The 20,813-nt window shown below is 40.8% G+C and overlaps 1 protein-coding gene across 6 annotated transcripts in view; it reads left to right on the top strand.

The window, feature by feature from the left end:
• The window catches only part of CMKLR2 (chemerin chemokine-like receptor 2), a 52,118-nt gene that overhangs the window by 24,268 nt on the left and 7,037 nt on the right, over positions 1 to 20,813 (top strand). For 4 of the 6 annotated variants that reach the window (XM_084892923.1, XM_084892919.1, XM_084892920.1 and 1 more), the window contains one exon: positions 11,791 to 11,883. The exons of the other annotated variants lie outside the window; for them this stretch is intronic. The gene's annotated coding sequence lies outside the window, so the exon portion shown is untranslated. The remainder of the gene's footprint in view (positions 1 to 11,790; positions 11,884 to 20,813) is intronic. 6 annotated transcript variants of the gene reach the window in all.

Here is a 20,813-nt window from a genome sequence, read left to right as displayed (position 1 = left end):
CGAGGAGTGTTTATTTAAAAAGTGAGGGGAGGCCAAAACCGGTTTGGCTCATTGGAGATAGAGCATCGGCCTGCAGACTGAAGGGTCCTGGGTTCGATTTCGGTCAAAGGCATGTACCTTGGTTGTGGGCACATCCCCAGTGGGGGGTGTGCAGGAGGCAGCTGATTGATGATCCTCCCTCACCGATGTTTCTAACTCTCCCTCTCTCTTCCTCTCTGTAAAAAATCAATGAAATATATATATTTTAAAAATAAAAATAAATTTAAAAAGATAAAAAGTGAGGGAAGGAAAAAAGGAGGGAGGAAGGGAAGAAGGAAATATATATATATATTTCAGAGAGAAAAGGAGAGAGATAGAAACATCAATGATGAGAGAGAATCACTGATCGGCTGCCTCCTGCACAATGGGGTTCGAGCCTACAACCCAGGCATGTGCCCTGACCGGAAATCGAACCATGACTTCCTGGTTCATAGGTTAACAATCAACCACTGAGCCATGCTGGCTGGGCTGCTTTGGGATATTCTTTAAAACTAACAGCCTGCATTCTAGGTGACGACCGGCAGCTGGGCAGCCACGGAAAAACAACAGAAAGGGGCTGGAGCTCCATCAAAGCTTCATTTCTGGAGAATTATTAGAAGACCTGTCTGGTGGCTCTCTGAAAAACCTCACTTGCAGGCTGTCTCTATTTGACCTAACTCAAAGCTTAACCAGTGTGAAAAGCTTTTTAGCCATAAGCGTTTGTCAAAAATAATTACGGGCAATTATTTAACTGCGCAGCTGCCTGAGGTGACGGATACCAGTTGAGGAAAGGCATTACACTAACCAAAAGCTTTAAAAGAAAAATTGGAGGGTGAGACATACAGAGGGGCTTTGGAAAGCTCTGGAATCAAGAAGGCCACATTCGCCAAAACCGGTTTGGCTCAGTGGGTAGAGCGTCGGCCTGCGGACTGAAAGGTCCCAGGTTCGATTCCGGTCAGGGGCATGTACCTTGGTTGTGCGCATGTACGTTGGTTGTTTCTCTCTCTCATCGATATTTCTAACTCTCTATTCCTCTTCCTTCCTCTCTGTAAAAAAAATCAATAAAATATATATGTTTTTTAAAAAGAAGCCCACATTCATGTATAGGGTTGTGCTCCTGTCCAGGACTCTGTGCATTGCTACGACCTGAAAAGGCCCTCACCTCTCATCTCTGGATAACTTGTGGCTCTGCACAAGTAGGAAGTGATGGCTAAGGCCGAGTTGAAGTTGGGACCCTAACGTGCACATGAGCCCTCACCAAACGCTTGGAGAGTTATTGGTTCTAAGCATTTCAGGAAGTTTCCAGATCCAACATCTTACCTTCTGCACTTTGCATGGTGGTAACAACAAAGGAAAGGCCACGTGGGCCATAGGACAGCCAGTGGCCTTGATGTCTCCCTGGATTCTTGCTCCCATTTCAGTTCAGGCCACTAAGGATTTTACTTCCTTTCTGGCGAGGTCAGGTATACCAGGTCCATTTAAAAAGATGACTCTTACCTCTGTCCCACTGCTAGTGGAGTTTTTAAAGAATGTTTAGATAACCATACTGTAAGAAATGTAACGCCACCCAGCTTTTGAGCTATTACTTTCCTATCTTAATCTTTAGGAAGAATCTTCCTGTACTCTCATTTGATACTTGACTATAGTGAGGAGTGGAGTTGTGCAGACTGCAGTAACTGTATAGTTGGGGAATCCCACTTGTCTCTTTCTATTCAGCCTCAGAGCAGGCTTCAACCAGCCTCCATTGTCTTCTTATCTTGGAGGGGACCAGGGAACTCCCCTCTCCCTCAGAAGCTGAGTCTCCTACCCACTTCTCTGGTCACAAATCTCTCCGACTTCCATATTCTTTTTTGTTTGTTTGTTTTTTAATCCTTACCTGAGGATATTTTTTCCATTGGAAGGAGAGGGAGAGACTGAGAGAAACACCGATGTGAGAGAGACACATCGATTGGTTGCCTGCTGCATGGGCCCAAACCAGGGCTGGGAGCCTGAAACTGAGGTACATGCCCTTGACCAGAATCGAACCCAGGACCCTTCAGTCAGCAGGTTGACGCTCTAGACACTTAGCCAAACTGGCTAGGGCCCAACTTACATACTTTTTGCTCCACAAATTTATTTTTAACTTAAGGCCTTTACTATAAATCACTAGGGAAGAGACAAATACTACAAACATGATTGATATGAGATATTTACAAGCATTTTGTAATCCTGCACAAGATCTCATAATTATGGTCATGATTTCATTCTAAGATGAGTTCTGTCTTCCAGTTGTATTCTCTTATGTTGTTAGTTGCTCCATATTTAGCTGAAGATCAGAGGGGCCCTGTTTTCAAGATGACTGTTCTTCCCAAACCAAAGATGTGACCAGCCTCTGGATGCTATTGAGACATAACAGTGTGCCCTGCTGCACTCCAGAGGACATTTTGACACCTCTTAGAATTACCAGATTGAAGAAACCCTAATCAGTCATTCTCTGTCTTGATCAAGAATATTATGGGCATTATTTTATTTTATTTTAATTTAGTAAATCTTTATTGTTCAGATTATTACAATAGTTTCTCCCTTCTACCCGTTTCCCACCCCACCCTCTGCCCTTACCTCCCCCCACTGTCCTCATCTATAGGTGTATGATTTTTGTCCATTCTCTTTCTGCACTCCCCATACTCCTTTCCTCCTGAGAATTATTAGTCCACTCCTTTTCTATGCCCCTGATACTATTATATTCACCAGTTTATTCTGTTCCTCAGATTTTTAATTCACTTGATTTTTAGGTTCACTTGTTAATTGGAGTGTTATCCCAATGTACCAAGATTCAAGGGTTGACCTCCAGTCAGGGCACATGCAAGAAGTTACCAATGAGTGTATAAATAGATGGAACAACAAATTGATGTTTCTCTCTCTCTTCCTCTGCCTTTCTAGCAATCAATAAATAAAATTTTTTTAAAAGAATTATAGTGAAAGTAAAACATAAAGAAAAAGAATAACAATAACAGAAATGGCAACCAGCTCTTTGGGGATAAATATTGGACATGAAGGAAATTGTTTTCCTTCTCAGTTTATTGCATAGAGAAGACATTTTACAGTGTCTCTCTCTTTACCCTCCATGCCACCCAATCTCTCTAAGAAACTTAGCAGAAGCATCACTGTGTACATGCATTGATTGATAGAAGACTGGCTAAGCCACATAACAGAACTGTACATCCTGACCAATAGCCAGGAGAGCCATCAAACTTTATCACTATAACATTAGAGTAACCACAGCATAGCGTTTCAGGGCTGGCAGAGCGTTAGACATCATCAAGCCCAGTCATATTTAATTCCTCATTTCCTGTTACAAAATCCTCAATTTATAGTTATCTTTAAACATCTCTAGTTATGAGAAATGTGCCATGAGCTGACACAGTTTTGTCTGAGAATGAAAACTCTATGGGTTCTTTTCACTGCTATTCATTACTATATCTCTAGGGCCTAGAACACATAGTAGATGCTCAGTAAATATTTATTAAATGAATAAATGCCCATGTGAAACAACTATCATCTTTAGAAAGTTTTGCCTTACATTGAGCTAAAGGCTTCTTTAGTTTTACTCTCTGGCAGATAAAACCACCTTCTCTATGCTAGCCCTTGAAACATTTGAAAAAGTTACCCTGCCCTTTCTTTTCCAAGATAAGCAGTTCAGCTTCCACCAGTTCATTCAATGCTCCCCACATGATGTAGTTTATTATTTTATTATTTTAAAAATTAAGTTATTATCTGTGTACATATCTTACCATTGCCCCCTCACATGATGTAGTTTAAAGCTTTCTCTCCATCATGTTCCCTTTCTTCTGGACATGCTCCAGTTTATCATTGATCCTCTCAACGTATAATTCCCAGAAAAGAATTCAATACCTCCAGGTGCAGTCTTACCAGTTCCAGTACAGTTGGAGAAATACTCCCCCAATTCTATTAAAAAGCTCAAGGGAAATTTACTTTTCTTTAAATCCTCACTGGAGGATATTTTTTCCCATTGATTTTTAGAGAAAGTGGAAGGGAGGGAGGAGGGAGAGAGAGAGAAACATTGAAGTGAGAAACACATCAATTGATTGATTGCCTCCCACATGTGCCCTGATTGGGTTGGGGATTGAACCTGCACCCAGGGTATCTGCCCTTAAACGGGAATCAAACCCTCCAACCTTTGACCCATGGGCCAAGAAAAACCAGCTAGAGATAAATTTACTTTTTATTATGATTATAATTATGATTATGACTTAAGCTGTCACATCTCTTTCTTAGCTCACATTGAACTCATTCATGGTCAAGGAGAAAGCTTGTATTTGGGCAGAAATTTAGCATGTCTTTTTTTTTTTAATATATTTTATTGATTTTACACAGAGAGGGATAGAGAGTTAGAAACGTCGATGAGAGAGAAATATCGACCAGCTGCCTCTTGCACACCCCCTACTGGGGATGTGCCTGCAACCAAGGTACATGCCCTTGACCGGAATCGAATCCAGGACCTTTCAGTCTGTAGGCGACACTCTATCCACTGAGCCAAACCAGTCTCGGCGAAATTTAGCATGTCTTATGGCAGAACAGGTCACCAGACACTTACCTTTGCCTTCCATGAGGAGTAATGTACATTCCCAAGTGAAGATGGTTGGTTGGCAGGCTTCCTGGGCAAATCACATTGATTTCCTTCTCATGCATGGATGTTTAAAAGGTACTGAATAAGTCTAACCAGTTTGGCTTAGTGGATAGAGTGTTGGCCTGCAGACTGAAGGGTCCCAGGTTCGATTCTGGTCAGGGCCATGTACCTTGGTTGTGGGCACATCCCCAATAGGGGGTGTGCAGGAGGCAGCTGATTGATGTTTCTCTGTCATCAATGTTTCCTTCTTTTTCTTTTTTTCAAAAGATATGCTTTTTAAAATTTTATTGATTTTGAAGAAGAGAGAGATAGAGAGTTAGAAACATCGATAAGAGATAATCATCGATTAGCTGCCTCCTGCACATCCCCCCACTAGGAATGTACCCCCAACCAAGGTACATGCCCTTGACTGGAATCGAACCTGGGACCCTTCAGTCCGCAGGATGACGCTCTATCCAATGAGCCAAACCGGTTTCGGCTCATCAATCTTTCTCTCTCTCTCTCTCTCTCTTTTTCTCTCTCTCTCTCTCCCTCCCTCCCTCCCTTCCTTTCTGTAAAAAATCAATAAAATATATTTTAAAAAAATAAAAGGCACTGAATAAGCCATTAGTCCTTATTACTGATCTCTTTAATATAGGTTTACCAAATCCATTTTAGCAAAATAATTCAGGGCCTGTAACTGTTGCTTAAGCATATCATCAGCAAGAAAAACCTGTCGGAGATGATTTGCTTAGTGCTGTAACTGGTGTGGAGTTCAGTAGAAGTGTTGCTTCACAAGTGACTTTTGAAGTGGCCAGAGACAGGTAATTTCTAAAGAACACTCTGGACATTGCTTTCCCATCCCATTCTTCAGGTCAGTACCAAAGAATTGGATTTTTCTTTTAGAAACTTAGAGTGGCCATTGTGAATTTCTCTTTTCAGAACCTTCAAAACATTATCTTGAAAGCAGGCTAAACGAAAGTATCTTCAATTCAAGATGTCTGTGTTTATTAATCTGACTCTTCTTAGGTGGTTTTAAAGATGAACTTAGATTTGCCAAGCTTTTTTGCTTTTCAATAACTAGTCAGACAAGTTATTGAGCACCGTTTTGGGGAATCAGGCTTTAGGTTGAAATGGGTTGTCTGGCTTTGCCTTGTTAGAGAAAAATCTGTGAAAAGCTATAGGAACTTTAAAAGTAGAATTTTTTAAAAGAAATTGTATTGTATCAAGTGGATTGTAACTGAGTTCCTTCCAAGTGTCCTATTAGGAATGAAACTGCTTGCAACTGTGCTGCAGTGAAAGAATATTATATTACTTGTGCAGGCGCCAAGATTTTTTCTGATTACTTTCTTGGACTTGAATACCTGGAGAAACCCTTGGCTTTGACTTATTCAGAATACTGAGGCCATCGGGACAGTACAGACATATGCTTGCATCCATTCTGTCTTATAAACCACCGTACTTTCGTGACCTTTAGACATCATTTTTCTTTTCCTCAAGCACCAGACCTCTATTTCTGAGACAAGGTTGTGTGATATCAAATAGGGAACAAAGATATTAAATAAATTAACATTATTTATTTATTTATTTGTTTGTTTGTTTGTTTGTTTATTTTTACTGCAAACGTACTGTGTCCAGAACCAATTTACAAAATAGTATAGTGAAGGGGTCTCGGAAGTGGTTCTTCCCTTGAATTTCTACCTCTGGTCAGAGAGTAAGTAAATGGCAAAGATGGCAAAAGTAAAATGAGCTCAAGATAAAGGAAAGAGATCTTAAAACACAGTCATATGTTTCACCATGGAAGCAGTATCTCTTGCTCCCTTCCTTCTTCCCTTCCTTTCTCCCTCCTTCCTTCCCTCCTTTTACTCTCTTATTCCCTCCCTCCCTTTCTTTGATAGTCAAGAAAGGAAGAAAAGAAAATAAAAGGGGTTTGAGCTCTGTGCACAAATGTTCTCTCCCCCTACTTTCTAGTTATGCAGACTTCAGTAAGAAGAACAAGTTAAAAAGTGGAGATTCTGTTGCTTCTGCAGTTCTGCAGCTGTTTTTTGGTCACTGCTGCATGTTTATAACCTTTTCTCACAGATGTTACATTTTATGAAATGTGACTCATTAGGGTGGTACTGGTATCTTTAAATGAAAAGAAATCCCAGAGGACTGAGTGATTACACAAGTCCAATTCGCTCATAACCTGAAGTATTTGAATAGAATATATTCTGGAGGGGAAAAAAGGCAGCCATACTTAAATGAATTAGATAGAGCCATGACCTAAAGTTCATTCCTTTCTCTGGGAGGAGTGAGGGAGGGACAATATTCTTGGTTGGGGAGGTTTTGTTTTCATGTGCAGAATGTTTTTAATCTGTGTAGGCTTTTTGTTTTGAACCTTGGTCCATATTTTGGATCCAATGTGCAAATAATCTAACATAATAACAGAGTAATATGCAAATTAACCATCACTCTGCTACACACGCCACGCCCTTGTGTAGGGCTGGTATGCAAATGAACCCCACCAAGATGGTGGTTAATTTGCATATTACTCTATTATTATGTTACTCTATTATTATTAATTTGCATATTGCTCTATTATTACACACATCAAGACAGTGTAGAAAGAAGCCAAGCCTGCAGAAGGGAGCGAAGCTGTGGAGAAGCAAGCAGGGTGACAGAGAAGGGAGGAAAGCAGGCAGGGCCAGGGGAGAAGGGAGGAAAGCAGGCAGGGCAGCAACCACAGCAGGAAGCCCTATTGCAGGAATCTTCCTGCAATGGGCCACTAGTAATAATAATAATAATAATAATAATAATAATAATAATAATACAAGACATTTTTTGAATGCCCACTCTGTGCAAAGTACTGGATTTAGTGCTGTGTGGAGGCACAGATAGTGAAAGAGCTAGAATACGTTGACATTTCACCTTTGAGCTTCTCATAAATGCTTAAAAATGCATGTCAACCTGTTTTTTCCAGATGAGGCACCTGGGGTCCCACGTAGGAAGATGACTCATCCAAAGTCATCCAGCTAGTGACATTCAGAGCCAACACTTAGATCCATCTCTTCTGAGGTCCAATGTCCTTTCCACACACAGGGCTACCTAGTACCCATGGATGTAAATGGGTCAAGCGTCATGGCAGGTGGAGAACTAGGGTGAGGCGATCAAGGCAAAATTTTCACAGGTGCCCTAATGCTTAGGAATCATACTTAATGCAAAGGAAGTTCATGCTGAACAATAGATCAAAATCTTCAATGAAGTCAGGATCAGACTATTTGCATGACCCAACCTCACTTCCCTCACCCTAATCTTGGTCCTATGTCATGCAATCTGAACTTTTGGGTGGACCAAGGGGAAAACTAACAAGAAAATATTCCCACTGCTGGGAAAATTGTAAAGGAATTCCTGAATGTATAGAGTGAGATTTTCAGAGATGGACCACAAACTACCCACTGTAGTATTCTGCGATGAAATAGCTCATTTTGTTTTGTTCTTGAGTTTTTATTTATTGATTTGAGAGAGAGAGAGAAGCATCGACTTGTTGTTCCACCCATTTATACATTTATTGATGCCTACTGTATGTGCCCTGACCTGGGATTGAACCCACAACCTTGGTGCATTGGGATGATGCTCTAACCAGGCCAGGGCTGTTTTGTTTTATTTTAATAAGAAACTAAGACTGGCCAAAACTGGTTTGGCTCAGTGGATAGAGCATCAGTCTGTGGACTGAAAGGTCCCAGGTTTGATTCCAGTCAAGGGCATGTACATTGGTTGCGAGCACATCCCCGGTAAGGAGTGTGCAGGAGGCAACTGGTCAGTGTTTCTTGTTTCTTTCTCATCAATGTTTCTAGCTCTCTATCCCTCTCCCTTCCTCTCTGTAAAAAAATCAATAATACACACACACACACACACACACACACACACACACACACCGTATTTTTCGGACCATAAGACGCACAGGACCATAAGACGCACCAGTTTTTAGAGAAGGGAAATGAAGAAAAAAAGATTCTGAAACAAATAGTGTCCTAAAATATTTTATGTGCATTAAAACCCAACATCACAGTCAAAAACACATGTAATCAACCCTGTAAAGTAAACAGCAGCATTTAGAACCATTTTAGAGCTGGGCAAGCACACAGAGACCACACAGAGCCGGGCAAGTAAAAAAACTTTTTTTTTTACAGTATATGTATAGGCTATATTTGGACCATAAGACGCAGGGACTTTTTCCCCCACTTCTGGGGGAAAAAAGGTGCGTCTTATGGTCCGAAAAATATGGGGTGTGTGTGTGTGTGTGTGTGTGTGTATATATATATATATATATATATATATATATATATTTTTTTTTTTTTTTTAATTTATTTTTTTTTTTTTTAAAGAAAGAAAGACTAAAGAACATGGGGGAAATCTCAAGATGTGCCAGTGGGTCATTCCAACCCCTAAAGGACACTTTTCCCATAATGAATCCAGAGTCCTGAGGGCTTTGACTGAAACTAGAAACTGAGTTAGAAGGTGGTATTTTTTGTTTTGTTTTCCACTTTTTTCGTTTTCTTCACTCTTATCGTGTCCTGTGCCTGAAGTGGTAAGCCAGGGCCTGGACACACACCATTTGAAGGTACCCTTGCCCTTCGAAGGCCAAGAAGAAGTCACAGAGGGTTCTGGGAGGAAAGCAGAGGTGCCTGGGCAAATGCAGGCCTGTAGGTTCACATTCAGTAGAGTTCATCTCAAGAAACCAAAAGGAGACTTGGGTTTGAACCGGCTACGGAGCAGTCAAGAATACGTATGTGCCTGAGCATCTTCAGCACCCAGCTGCTGTGGGCAAGATGGAAGTTGGTGTAGGTTCCTGGTCTGGCAATTTGGTTCTTCACTTTCCCGCACTTTGCAGTGACTCTAGTAGGAGAGTCAGAACCAGCCCAGGGGTAGCAGAGATTCGGGGGGAGTGTGGGCCTCTGACACAGGTGTGACAGGAGCACAACGTCCAAAACTGTTTTCTCAAGCGCCGGCTCCGCTAGGCCGGGAGGCAAGGAGTGGTGAGGAGGGGTTGAAGAAAGAACCACGCAGCTTTCTCTTTCTTAAACGATTCTCAGCCTTCTCCTATGTAGTCATCCTCATTTGAAGGAAAGAGTGGTTAGTATTTTTGTTTCAGGTTTTTCTACCTTAAGCCAGAGGGACAGCTCTAGGGGGGGGGTAAACCCAGCAGAAATATTCTCTAAATCAGTATCAGAGAGGATTTCTGTGCTTTGGGTACTTGAAACAGTTAAGAACCTGAGCATTTGGAAATTTGGATAAGAATTCTAACCAGGCCAACTTGCCGACTAAGTGGCTTTTGCAAGTTCTTTAATTTTCCTCACCTTCAGTTTTCTAATCCATAGAGAATAAGGACTCAAAAATAATATCTGTTGTCATAGATTCTGGTCCTGAAAGGATTACGTTAAAGGTCCCGTTCACACATGCATCAGTGCCTTCTGTAGTATCCCCATTCAGCCACCATTCAGAGTGCCTGAACCCCCGCTGAGCCCACGCAATGCAATCTGTCTGTTTGGTTTGTTGTGCTGTAGGTTTTCAACATTCTCTAATTGGAACAGCTCTTGCTTCCAATAAGCCAAAATTATCCTGGCTATTAGGTCAACATTTTTGGCCCTAGCTCCAACGTTGAAAACACACAGAATAAACACTTTACTTTTTCCTTATCTTCAAGTGTCTGAAAATGGCTTTCAGACTCCTTAAGTCTTCCTTTTTCACTGATTCCTTCAGCCATTCCAACAAAGCCATCACCTCTCAAGTTCCTGCACTCTCTTTATTCCTGTCTTTTTCACGGCTTTAGTTTTCCAGTGGTCTTCTCAAAAATCAGTTTTGCAGACCTCAACAAGCTAGTCCCAACAGAGACTGACCATGACACAGCGGAGGGCTGAGGTTGCTCCCTTTGTTTTCATTACCATAAAATAAGTAAAAGTGTCCATGATGACTGTCTTCTAAACTATAACAGTGATAATTCTGGGGCCCAATTGTTTGATTAGTATCTTTCAACTTGGTTTAACTTTATTTCCCACTTCCGCATTTCATCCGGTACTCCCTTCTGTCTCCTCCTAGGGGAGAAAAAGGCAAGGCTATTTTCAGCCGCAATCTTGTATGAATGGGAGTTCTAGAAACGATGCTGTTCCCTCCTCCCTCCACTTCCCCCCCCCCCCCCCCCCCCCGGCCTGTTGAATAAACATTACTGTTGCTATCAAAACAAACTTCCCATCCGCCCCCTCACCAAGTTCACTTACTCCTTCTTTGACTGATGAACAGTATTGTTTTGTGAATTGGCTACAACTTCAATATGTTCTGTAAGTTCCTTGACTATTGTTCCTTTTCCTTAAAACAAGACCCTTCTCTTTCTTTAAGAAAGGAAATACCTTGCCCTGAGACTTCTATAAATGTCACTGGCAATGTGTGATTGAGAACCAAAACATCTTTAGTGCCAAGCAGTGATGAAATAGAAAACAAAGGTATATTGTGATAGAGGCACAAATTTCCACTGTGTGCCCCTGACTTTTCTGAAGCATATCTCTGACTGCAGAGACTTCAGGTCATGGTAGGATTCTAGACTTACACAAGCATAGTCACAGTCAACCTTTAAAAAATGTTTAAGCCATGGTGGTATCTATCTATGAGATGTTTTGTGAACTGTTCGGGACCCTGTTGTGACTGCTACTTCCAAAATCAGTTCTTCAGGAGTCATAACACTGCCCAGAGGCCATTGAAAAGGATTAACGCTTTAATTTTTGATTGTTTGAATGAAAAGATCAAAAATATAAATTGAGATCTCCAGTAGCTATCAGGTCATGCCCCAGAAATGAAATAAAGTTCCAGAAGTCAAGGTTTTCACATTCAGTGCCCACATTCTTCCTGCTAAATTACCTGTCACATAGAAATCCTTTTTCAAGGAAATACTGATTTGGCGGTGTCTTGTTGCGATAAGCAAGGCTTTGAAACATATCTTCAATGATGGTGATTCTTCCCCAGACTCTAGATAATATTTGAAGAGGAGTGAGATAACGACAGAAACTATATCCTTTATTTATTTTTTTAAAGATGAAATTACCTTTTTATTTATTGATTTGAGAGACGGAGAGATCAATTTGTTGTTTCACTTATTTATGCATTCAGTGATTCTTGTATGTGCCCTGACCTAGGATTGAACCCGCAACTTTGGTGTGCAGTACTGGGACGAAGCTCCAAGGAACTGAACTACCTAGACAGGATTAAACAATATCCTTTAATCAAAGGTGAGTAAATAGCCCTTTTAAAAGAGAGAAGTAACCTAGCCAGTTTGGCTCAGTGGATAGAGTGTCAGCCTGTGGACTGAAGGGTCTCAATTCCAGTCTAAGGGCACATGCCCGGGTTATGGGTTTAATCCCCAGTGGAGGGCATGCAGGAGGCAACCAATCTATGATTCTCTCTCATCATTGATGTTTCTCCCTCTCCCTTCCTCTCTGAAATCAATAAAAAAATATATATTTTTTAAAAATAGGAAGATGCTGTAGATTTCCGGGTTGGGGATGGGGGGAGGAATTAAATAAAAGAGAGAAGTAAGAGAAATATAATGCAGTATTCTAATTTCTCACCAGTCTTGGCCAAATATGGGAATAACAATGGCATTAGGGGTCCCCCAACTCAAACAACCAGAAGGCAGGCATATATGGTTGTTTTTTTGTTTGTTTGTTATTTATTTATTTGTTTGTTTGTTTGTTTGTTTTTATTACGGTCTCACATAATTGTCCTTATTCCCCCATTCCCAACCCAAACCCCTCCCTACATATGCCCCACCCCCACCCCACCTCCATATATGGTTTTTTAAAATTGATTTTAGAGAGAGAGAGAAAAACATCAATTGGCTGCCTGTTACACACACCCGCTGGGGATCGAATCCACGACTCCAGCCTGTGCCCTGACTGGGAACCAAACCCGTGGACTCTCAGAGCCTGGGATGATGCTTAACCAACTCAGCCACACCCACCAGGGCAATAGCTGCAATTATTGAGCATACTTTATTATTTTATTTATTTATTTATTTATTTATTTATTTATTTAAATATATTTTATTGATTTCGTACAGAGAGGAAGGGAGAGAGATAGTGAGTTAGAAACATCGACGAGAGAGAGTCATCGATCAGCTGCCTCTTGCACACCCCCTACTGGAGATGTGCCCGCAACCAAGGTACATGCCCTTGTTCGGAATCGAACCCGGGACCCTTCAGTCCCCAAGCCGACGCTCTATCCATTGAGCTAAACCGGTTTCGGCTGAGCATACTTTATTTACCTGATAGTGAACTGACCACACTCTTTGAGGATTTCCTTATGTGATCATCACGGTAACTCTATGACTTAGTACTATTACTATTCCCATATTACAGTAGCTATAGTACTATTACTATTCTCAGGAAACAGATATTTCGAGGTAGTAAGTGGTTTGTCTGAGATTCCACAGCCAGGAGGAGCAGAAGACTGGGATTTGAAGGCAAGCATTCTGACTTCAGAGTCCATAAACCACTTTACCGCCTGATATTTATATTCTTACAGGCTTAAAGAGGAACAAAGCCTCACAGTTTCTCCCTGGTCCAAGGTTAGTCATTCACTCTGTTTTCTCCCAGCTATCAACAGAGTCATCCCAATTGTACAAGTGGGGACACTAACTTCTGGGTGGAGCCTTAGAACAGCTGGAACTTAACTAGGCGTTGACTCTTCAAATATGTGTTGTGTGTTCTTAAGCTGTCCAAGTGAAGCATGGGGTTAGACATGCAGGTCAGCCTCCAAGTGCCTTTTATGAAAAGACCTTGATCTTAGAGTGAAAATGAACTTTCTATTCATAAAGGAAAAAACTCTCCCAACCTCGCTGCCTTTAAAAGTGGATAAAACAATTGTATGTATAAAATTAATTAGCTTTTCTACTTGAGGTTGATTTTCAAAGCCAACCCAATAAAGAAGTTATTGTGAAGGATATACTTCGTGTAGCTAAGCTTTCTGAAAACTTCTGCTAACTCCCTAAGTGGATGTCTCTCAAATATCCCTCATTTCCATCCTCACTCTCACGGCCGAGGGCCCTTCCATCTTTGACTTCAGTTGTGACAACATCCTCCCAAACTGCTACCAGATGATATTTACCAAAAAACAAAGATTTGATGATGTCACTCCCTCCTACAAACCTTTTTATTTGCTCCCAACTGGCAATGGAGTAAAATCCAAATGCTTAAGCATGATATCCAAAGGATTCATTACTAGACACTCCCCTTTCTTGTTGTCTCTTTTCCAGCCAAACCAAAAATAATTTCCATTCTTCCTAATATGCCAAGGAATATTGTCATTTGTTTTACTGTCCGGCATTAAGCAATAAAGGACATGGGCGCTACAGATAGGCAACGTGTTTCTCTTTAAAGTGTGGACTATGCCTTGGGTTCGGGTTGCAGTGTTTCCCAAAGTGTGGTCCGTGCACCCCCAGGGGTACGGGAAGAGTTTGGTGGGGGTACGCGTTGCACCGGAGTTTGGTGGGGATATGCACTGCACCGTGCTTAGCTGCGCCTAATTCTACGTTCTCATGAGTACGAGGGGTGCTCAGCGTTACGAAAATTATAGAAGGGGTACACATATGTTAAAAGTTTGGGAAACACTGGATTAGAGGGTTCAATCTGTAATCACTGTTCTCTACCTCTTACTAACCAGCAATAGCTGCCAGCATCACACCCAGCCTTCAGTTTCCATTTAAACCTCCTTGGCTTCCCTTGGCACCTTTAGAAAACACTGCTATGCCTCAACACCTTCCAAGCTGCGACTGTTCACCCAAAGGACCGCCAAACATTCTACTGGTGCCAAACATACTGAGTGCAATCTGGTGTGTGGTATACAGTTTATATTTGATAGCTAGTAGAAAACACTGAACAATGCCTCAAAAATAACCCTGACTCCCCTCCCCCATGTATCACTTCTCCAAAGCACACACGCGTGTGCCACATGCTTAAATGGAGGATGATTTCCCCCACATTTTCTTTCTGTACCTCTTTTGGCCCTTTCTTATCCCACCAAGAACGAACAGGTAAGTATAACCTGACATGATGGATGATACAGCAAAATATCAATTTTTAAAAGTTTTAAAACAAATCTCTTTCAGGTTAGGCCTTAAGTTTAAATTGGCTTTTCAAAAAATGTCTCTTCCCTAAGAAGACAGCCCTTGAGAAATTAAGTTTGCTTACCACATATGTTTTCTGGGTCACGGATCTGTGGTTTTCACCAGAGAGTTCCTCTCTCCTGTCCACTGATTCATTCAACTCATTCCTGTCATCAATCAGAAGCAAAATACATGTTCCCTCGAGGACCCTTATGGTTTTCACAGGAAACATATTTAGCTCTTGAATTTTTTTGTTTGTTTGTTTGTTGTTTACCAGGGTGTCTGGGGGGAGCCCTCCACAGTCAATCCACATACCCAAAGGTCAACCACATCGAATCCTTCTCAGTTCAAAGTAGATTAAAGCCTAAATTTTCTTAAGAATTCTGTTAGGTATACATTTTAGCAATGGTCCCTGGAAACCTATCTGACTCAACATTATGGAACTAAATTAAACCTCTCGGCGCTCACCAAATGTTCTGCCAGAAGGCATCTTTGTGTTCGTCAAGGTAGATAAACAAAATGTTTCCCTCTAAAGCCAAGCCTCGTTTAAAACCACATTGAGAAGTTTAATGATACACATTTCTACCAGATGTCCTTTCCCCAAGTCATCTGGATTTCTTAGACTATTTATCACTGCACTTTCTGCCAGAACTCCTGCACTGAAATCTATTTACTCAGAAAAGAGTTTCAGCGTTAACCATCTAGTAAATCGGAATGGATCCGAAACCAACTTGCTTAATTCAATAAGCAGGTCTGTGCTCCAGAACGAGGCATTTGCTACGTGAGCATCTGGGTAAATGTTGCCCAAGAAAGTGAAAACTTGGGTCCTCACTGCAGCCAAGTCCCTGCAGTAAATATGCCTCTTCACATTTTTTGGAAGCCAAAACCACAGATTTCAGGGATGCTTCCCTGAACTTTGCTCCACACCAAGCACGTCTTACGCATTCCTAGCAGTCTTGGGTGGATCTGCACATACTCATGTCCACAGTGCAGCCTGCCACTTACTGAAGTAGCCACTCAAAGTATTTTATGACCATGTAGACCTTTATTAGTCTGTATTTCAGTCAGAATTATTTATTTGCCTTTCAGCAGCACATATGGTTTAAGACAAATACAGTAGCTATTTTCTCTTCTCAGTCAAGTCTAAAAACTGCATCCTGGCATTGTTACTGTGCTCCTCTGAGTGCTTCCAAATTGATAAAACCACACAGCTTCTCAATGGAAAGCCACTGCCAGCCAACACTGTCTGACTGTTTAATAAACGACAATGTACCTAGCTGGTGTGGGTCAGTGATTGAATGTCAACCCATGAACCAAGAGTTTGCAGGTTCAATTCCCGACTAGGACCTATGCCCAGGTTGCAGTCTCAGTCCCCAAAGGGGGCATGCAGGAGGCAACTGATTGATCTGTCTATCCCTCTCTCTCTCTTTCTAAAATCAAATTATATATATATATATAATTTGATTTTAGAAAGAGATATATTTTATTGATCCAATATATATTTTATTGATTTTTTACAGAGAGGAAGAGAGAGAGAGAGCTAGAAACGTCTTTGAGAGAAACATCGACCAGCTGCCTCTTGCACACCCCCTACTGGGGATGTGCCCACAACCAATGTACATGCCCTTGACCGGAATCGAACCCGGGACCTTTCAGTCCACAGACCGACGCCCTACCACTGAACCAAACCGGCTTCGGCTAAAATATATTTTTTAAAATAAATAAATGACAATATTTCCTTCAAATCTGCATTTAAAGGCCTACTTTGGCTGCTATGCATCCTTCTTCCAGTTACTACCCAACAAGGCTCCTTTCCCTTGCCCAGAAATGCCCCCAGTTTCACCTGAGTCTGCACTCACATCCCCCCATCACTTCTCCAAACACACACGCATGTGCCACAGGGTTAAACTGAGGGTGATTCCGCCATATTTTCTTTCTGTACCTCTTTTTGCCTTTCTTATCTCACCAAGAATGAGCAGGTAAGTATAACATGACATGATGGATGATACAGCAAAATAATCAATTTTTAAAGTTTGAAAACACATCTCTTTCAGTTTAGGCCTTAAGTTTAAATTGGCAGAAATGCACAAGGTAGTAAGTTTTTTTGTAGATCATAGTTTTACTTTGAGGTTGCAGTTATTATTTTGAGATTGCATTTTCACACACTTCATTTACATTCTCATATGTGTCCAGTTTTTTGTTTTTTTTTATCCTCACCAGAGGATATTTTTATTTAAGAGAGAGAGAGAGACAGAGAGAGAGAAAAAGAGAGAGAGAGAGAGAGAGAGAGAGAGAGAGAGAGAGAGAAACATTGATTTGTTGTCATGTTTATTTATGCATTCATTGGTTGATTCTTGTATGTGCCCTGACAGGGCATCAAACTGTAACCTTGGTGTATCAGGATGGCATTCTACCCAACTGAACTACTAGGTGGGGCTACTTCTGTTTTAATGTATAGATTTCCCCTTTACAAAGCTCAAAACTTTTACAAATTTGCCTGCCTCAAGGGTCACAAACTTGCAGCTGGACTGAATGTGGCCCATAGCTATTTTGTTTAAAACAGTAATTTAGAATTTGGAAACTTTTCACATTAAAAACATAAATATTCATCTAGTCTTCAAAAACTCTGGCAACACTAAGTGCTCATTTTCCACATGGAAACAGTTGGCTAGAACTGAGTAGCTGCTGTTCTCTGAAAGCAAGTCCACTGCTCTTCGGTTCACCCAAATCCCATTATCTCCGGATCTGGACTACTGCGCCCATTACAGCCTCCACCTGCTCCTGGGACAGTTAGATGATGAAATATAGGGCGGAAGACGTTAACTCTGCCAACACAGTATAGGTCCAGTATCATTGCAACTCAAGACCTGCCCCTCCTTTTCTTATAACACAGGCGACATAGCAGCCAACCATAGTCAATTGCAAAAGCTCCCATATTCAGTCTCCATGGTTAAAAAGAGAGTTCCTTAAATGCACTGGCTGTTTCCTCTGCCTTGAAAATTTGCCTGAAAATATCCACGTGACTAGCTCCCTCACCAGGATAGGACAGTTGTTAAATTCTGCCTTACTTTGCACTTCTCTCACCCCTACCTTTACCATCACCTCCCCACAAAAACATCTGCTCTAAGTAGTGGGGGAACTCTGAGCCTGTATTTCCCATGAACAACTCAGCTGGGCAGCATTCAGTTCCTCTTGAAGTTCTTTCTCCAACTGGTTTAGGTACCTAATCATCTTATCTGCCTTCAAGAAGATTAGGACCCTCTCTGGTACAGTTTTCTATTTGAAGAGCTTCTGTTCAGATAGATCACTCATCCTCAAGGTACTGCCTCATCCCAAGAGAATTGTGAAGAGGAGGGTGGTGTCCTTCATCAGGCCCTGTGATCACTTGGGCTCAGCAGGGTCGGTAATGACATTGAAAGTGGGGGGCTCCTGGCTTTTGGTGAGAATAGTGGTTGTGTGCAATGAGGGGTCTTCCATGGGCTTTTCCATGCTTGGGGAAGGAGCTTTCTTCTACTTAATGCTTGGGGTTTGATAAGGTGATTTAGTCCACAACCTGGGCCATTTGGTGTAGAATTGCTAATAGCCTAAGTACAGGTCCTAAGCATTAGGAAGGTAAGAGTGTCCTAATATACAGGCAGAAAAACAGGACAGGAAGTTGGAGACTAGGCTAGGAAGGATTTGGCACTGGAGAACCATCAGAAGGAGCAGGGGGAGTGCAGTAAGACCTCAGGCCTGAAAGAATAGGGCAGCAAGAAAGAAGCCAATACTTGTCCTAACTGGTTTGGCTCAATGGATAGAGTGTTGGCTGCGGACTCAAGGGTCCCAGATTTGATTCTGGTCAAGGGCACGTACCTTGGTTGCGGGCACATTCCCAGTAGGGGGTATGCAGGAGGCAGCTGATCGCTGTTTCTCTCTCATCAATATTTCTAATTCTCTGTCCCTCTCCCTTCCTCTCTGTAAAAAAAAAATCAATTAAAAAAAAAAATATATATATATATATATATATATATATCACATGTGTCAAACACAAGGCCCGCGGGCCAAATCCAGCCCGCCAGGCCTTGCAATGTGGCCCGCACCGCGCTGTCATCACTGCACTCCGCTGTCAGTTTATGACATTGTCAGTTTATGACTGTTCAGTAAACCATTCGGCCCGCGATTTAGGCTGGATTTTAGATTTTGGCCCCTTCTCTGATTGAGTTCGACACCCCTAATATATATATATATATATATATATATATATATATATATATATATATATATATATATATATATTTTAAAGAAGAAGCCAATTCTTGCTCATTGGAATAGGTAGGACATGTGAAAGAAAGAACTTGTTAAGAAACAAGCCGAGATCCTGGGGATAGAGCTGTGGGTCACGGTCAGAGAGATTCTGGCAGCAACATTGACTTAGAGGTGAACTCACAAACTCTAACCTGAGTCCTTAAAATTCCATTGGTTCTGAACAGGATTTATAGAGAGCTAATTATGTATTAAGCACATGTTAAGTACCTGTGATATGTGAAGACTTTTCCTAGGCACTATGGGGTATAGAGATGACATTGCTTCAAAGGGGTTCAGTTTGGGAGGGCAAAATTAAAGTTAAATAAACAATAATAGTGTGTCACATGTGTTAAGAATAGTATGACAGGGAAGGGAATGTCGTAGTGGTTAAGAGCTTGGGCTCTGGGTCCAACAGATCTGAGTTTAGATGCCGATTCTCCAATTATAGGTTGCATGATCCTGGGCAAGTCACGAGGCTTCTCCAAGCTTCAATATCCTTTCTTATAAACACAAATAATAATAGTACTTACCTACTGTAAAGAGTCTTCCGATGATCAATTTTTTTTGCCTGGTAGTTAGTAAATTTACAATAACATTGACTATTATTTGTAATACAAGTTATTATTATAATTATTGGGGGGAAGCTAATATCAGAAATGCTTACAAGAAAAGGTGGCATTTGAGCAGAATATTGAAGAATAAAGAGAAGTTGGCTGGGTCTTGGTTTGGGAAGACATTAATGAATTACATTTGTTTTTTAATTATGCCCTGCTAAGTTCCTTGAATGATTTTAGGTGGGCTGATGAACTCAGAGTTAGTCAATTGAGAGTGAGATGCCAGTGAGCAAGCAACACAAGATGTTTTCACTCTTCATTTCTAACCCTGTTAGAATCTTACATATTTACCTCATTAATGATTGTAGCTCCATGAAATGAACACAACTATTAATTATTTTTCTACTTGATTTTGTATACTAATAGAAATAACACAAAATAAAACGAATAACGCTAAAATTGTACCCAGTAAACTTTGTTTTGATTGAAATACTGACATTTAAGTCTCAGTCCAGGAAAATGGGCCTTGCAAGGAAACAAAACAAAACACCTTTATTTTGGGCAAAATGACAATAGATAAAATTTGGTATGGACAAAAATAAACAAAATAAAACCAATTAATAAATCAAATCTTTGTTGTAATTATAGAAAGGAATTGATTGAAATTCATTCAAAATAGAGGAATTTTGGTAAAATAAAAATGTAATAAAGCTTAATTGTACTCTATACGCAATTAATAGAGAAATTAAATGTTCAGAGACAAGTTTACTCCAAAAGACTCCTTTTGGTTGAAAAGCTTTCCATATTGATATGATATTGATGAACATGTTTACATTCACAAACATAACATCAAACCATCCATGGGTGCAATATAGTGGTTAAAAATCTCCAGTGGTTGTTTATGACATCAGATGGATGGGTTGAGGAAGCAGTTGGGACTCTGTCTAGCACTTAAGAAATCATGTTACAAATAGGGATTTTTGAAGTCATCAATCACCACATAAGTATTAATCTAGTATTTTGTGGGAATTTTTTTTTTCATCTTCCATAAATAATGCCTAGGAATAACCTAAAAAGTGTCTTGAATGTCAGCCCCACAAGCATTATGAACTGAGGATTTGCACCTAAATGACTCTAAATTAAAAGAGTTAACCATTTTAATCTAACCCTTACTGAATACTTTGTAAAAAAACGAGCTTTCACCGAAACCAGTTTGGCT

The sequence above is a fragment of the Pipistrellus hanaki genome, assembly GCF_964339955.1.
Source record: "Pipistrellus hanaki genome assembly, chromosome: 8".
NCBI classification, from domain to species: Eukaryota; Metazoa; Chordata; class Mammalia; order Chiroptera; family Vespertilionidae; genus Pipistrellus; species Pipistrellus hanaki.
The sequence above is the reverse complement of the archived record's forward strand: the minus strand, read 5'-3'. Positions and strand labels throughout refer to the sequence as shown.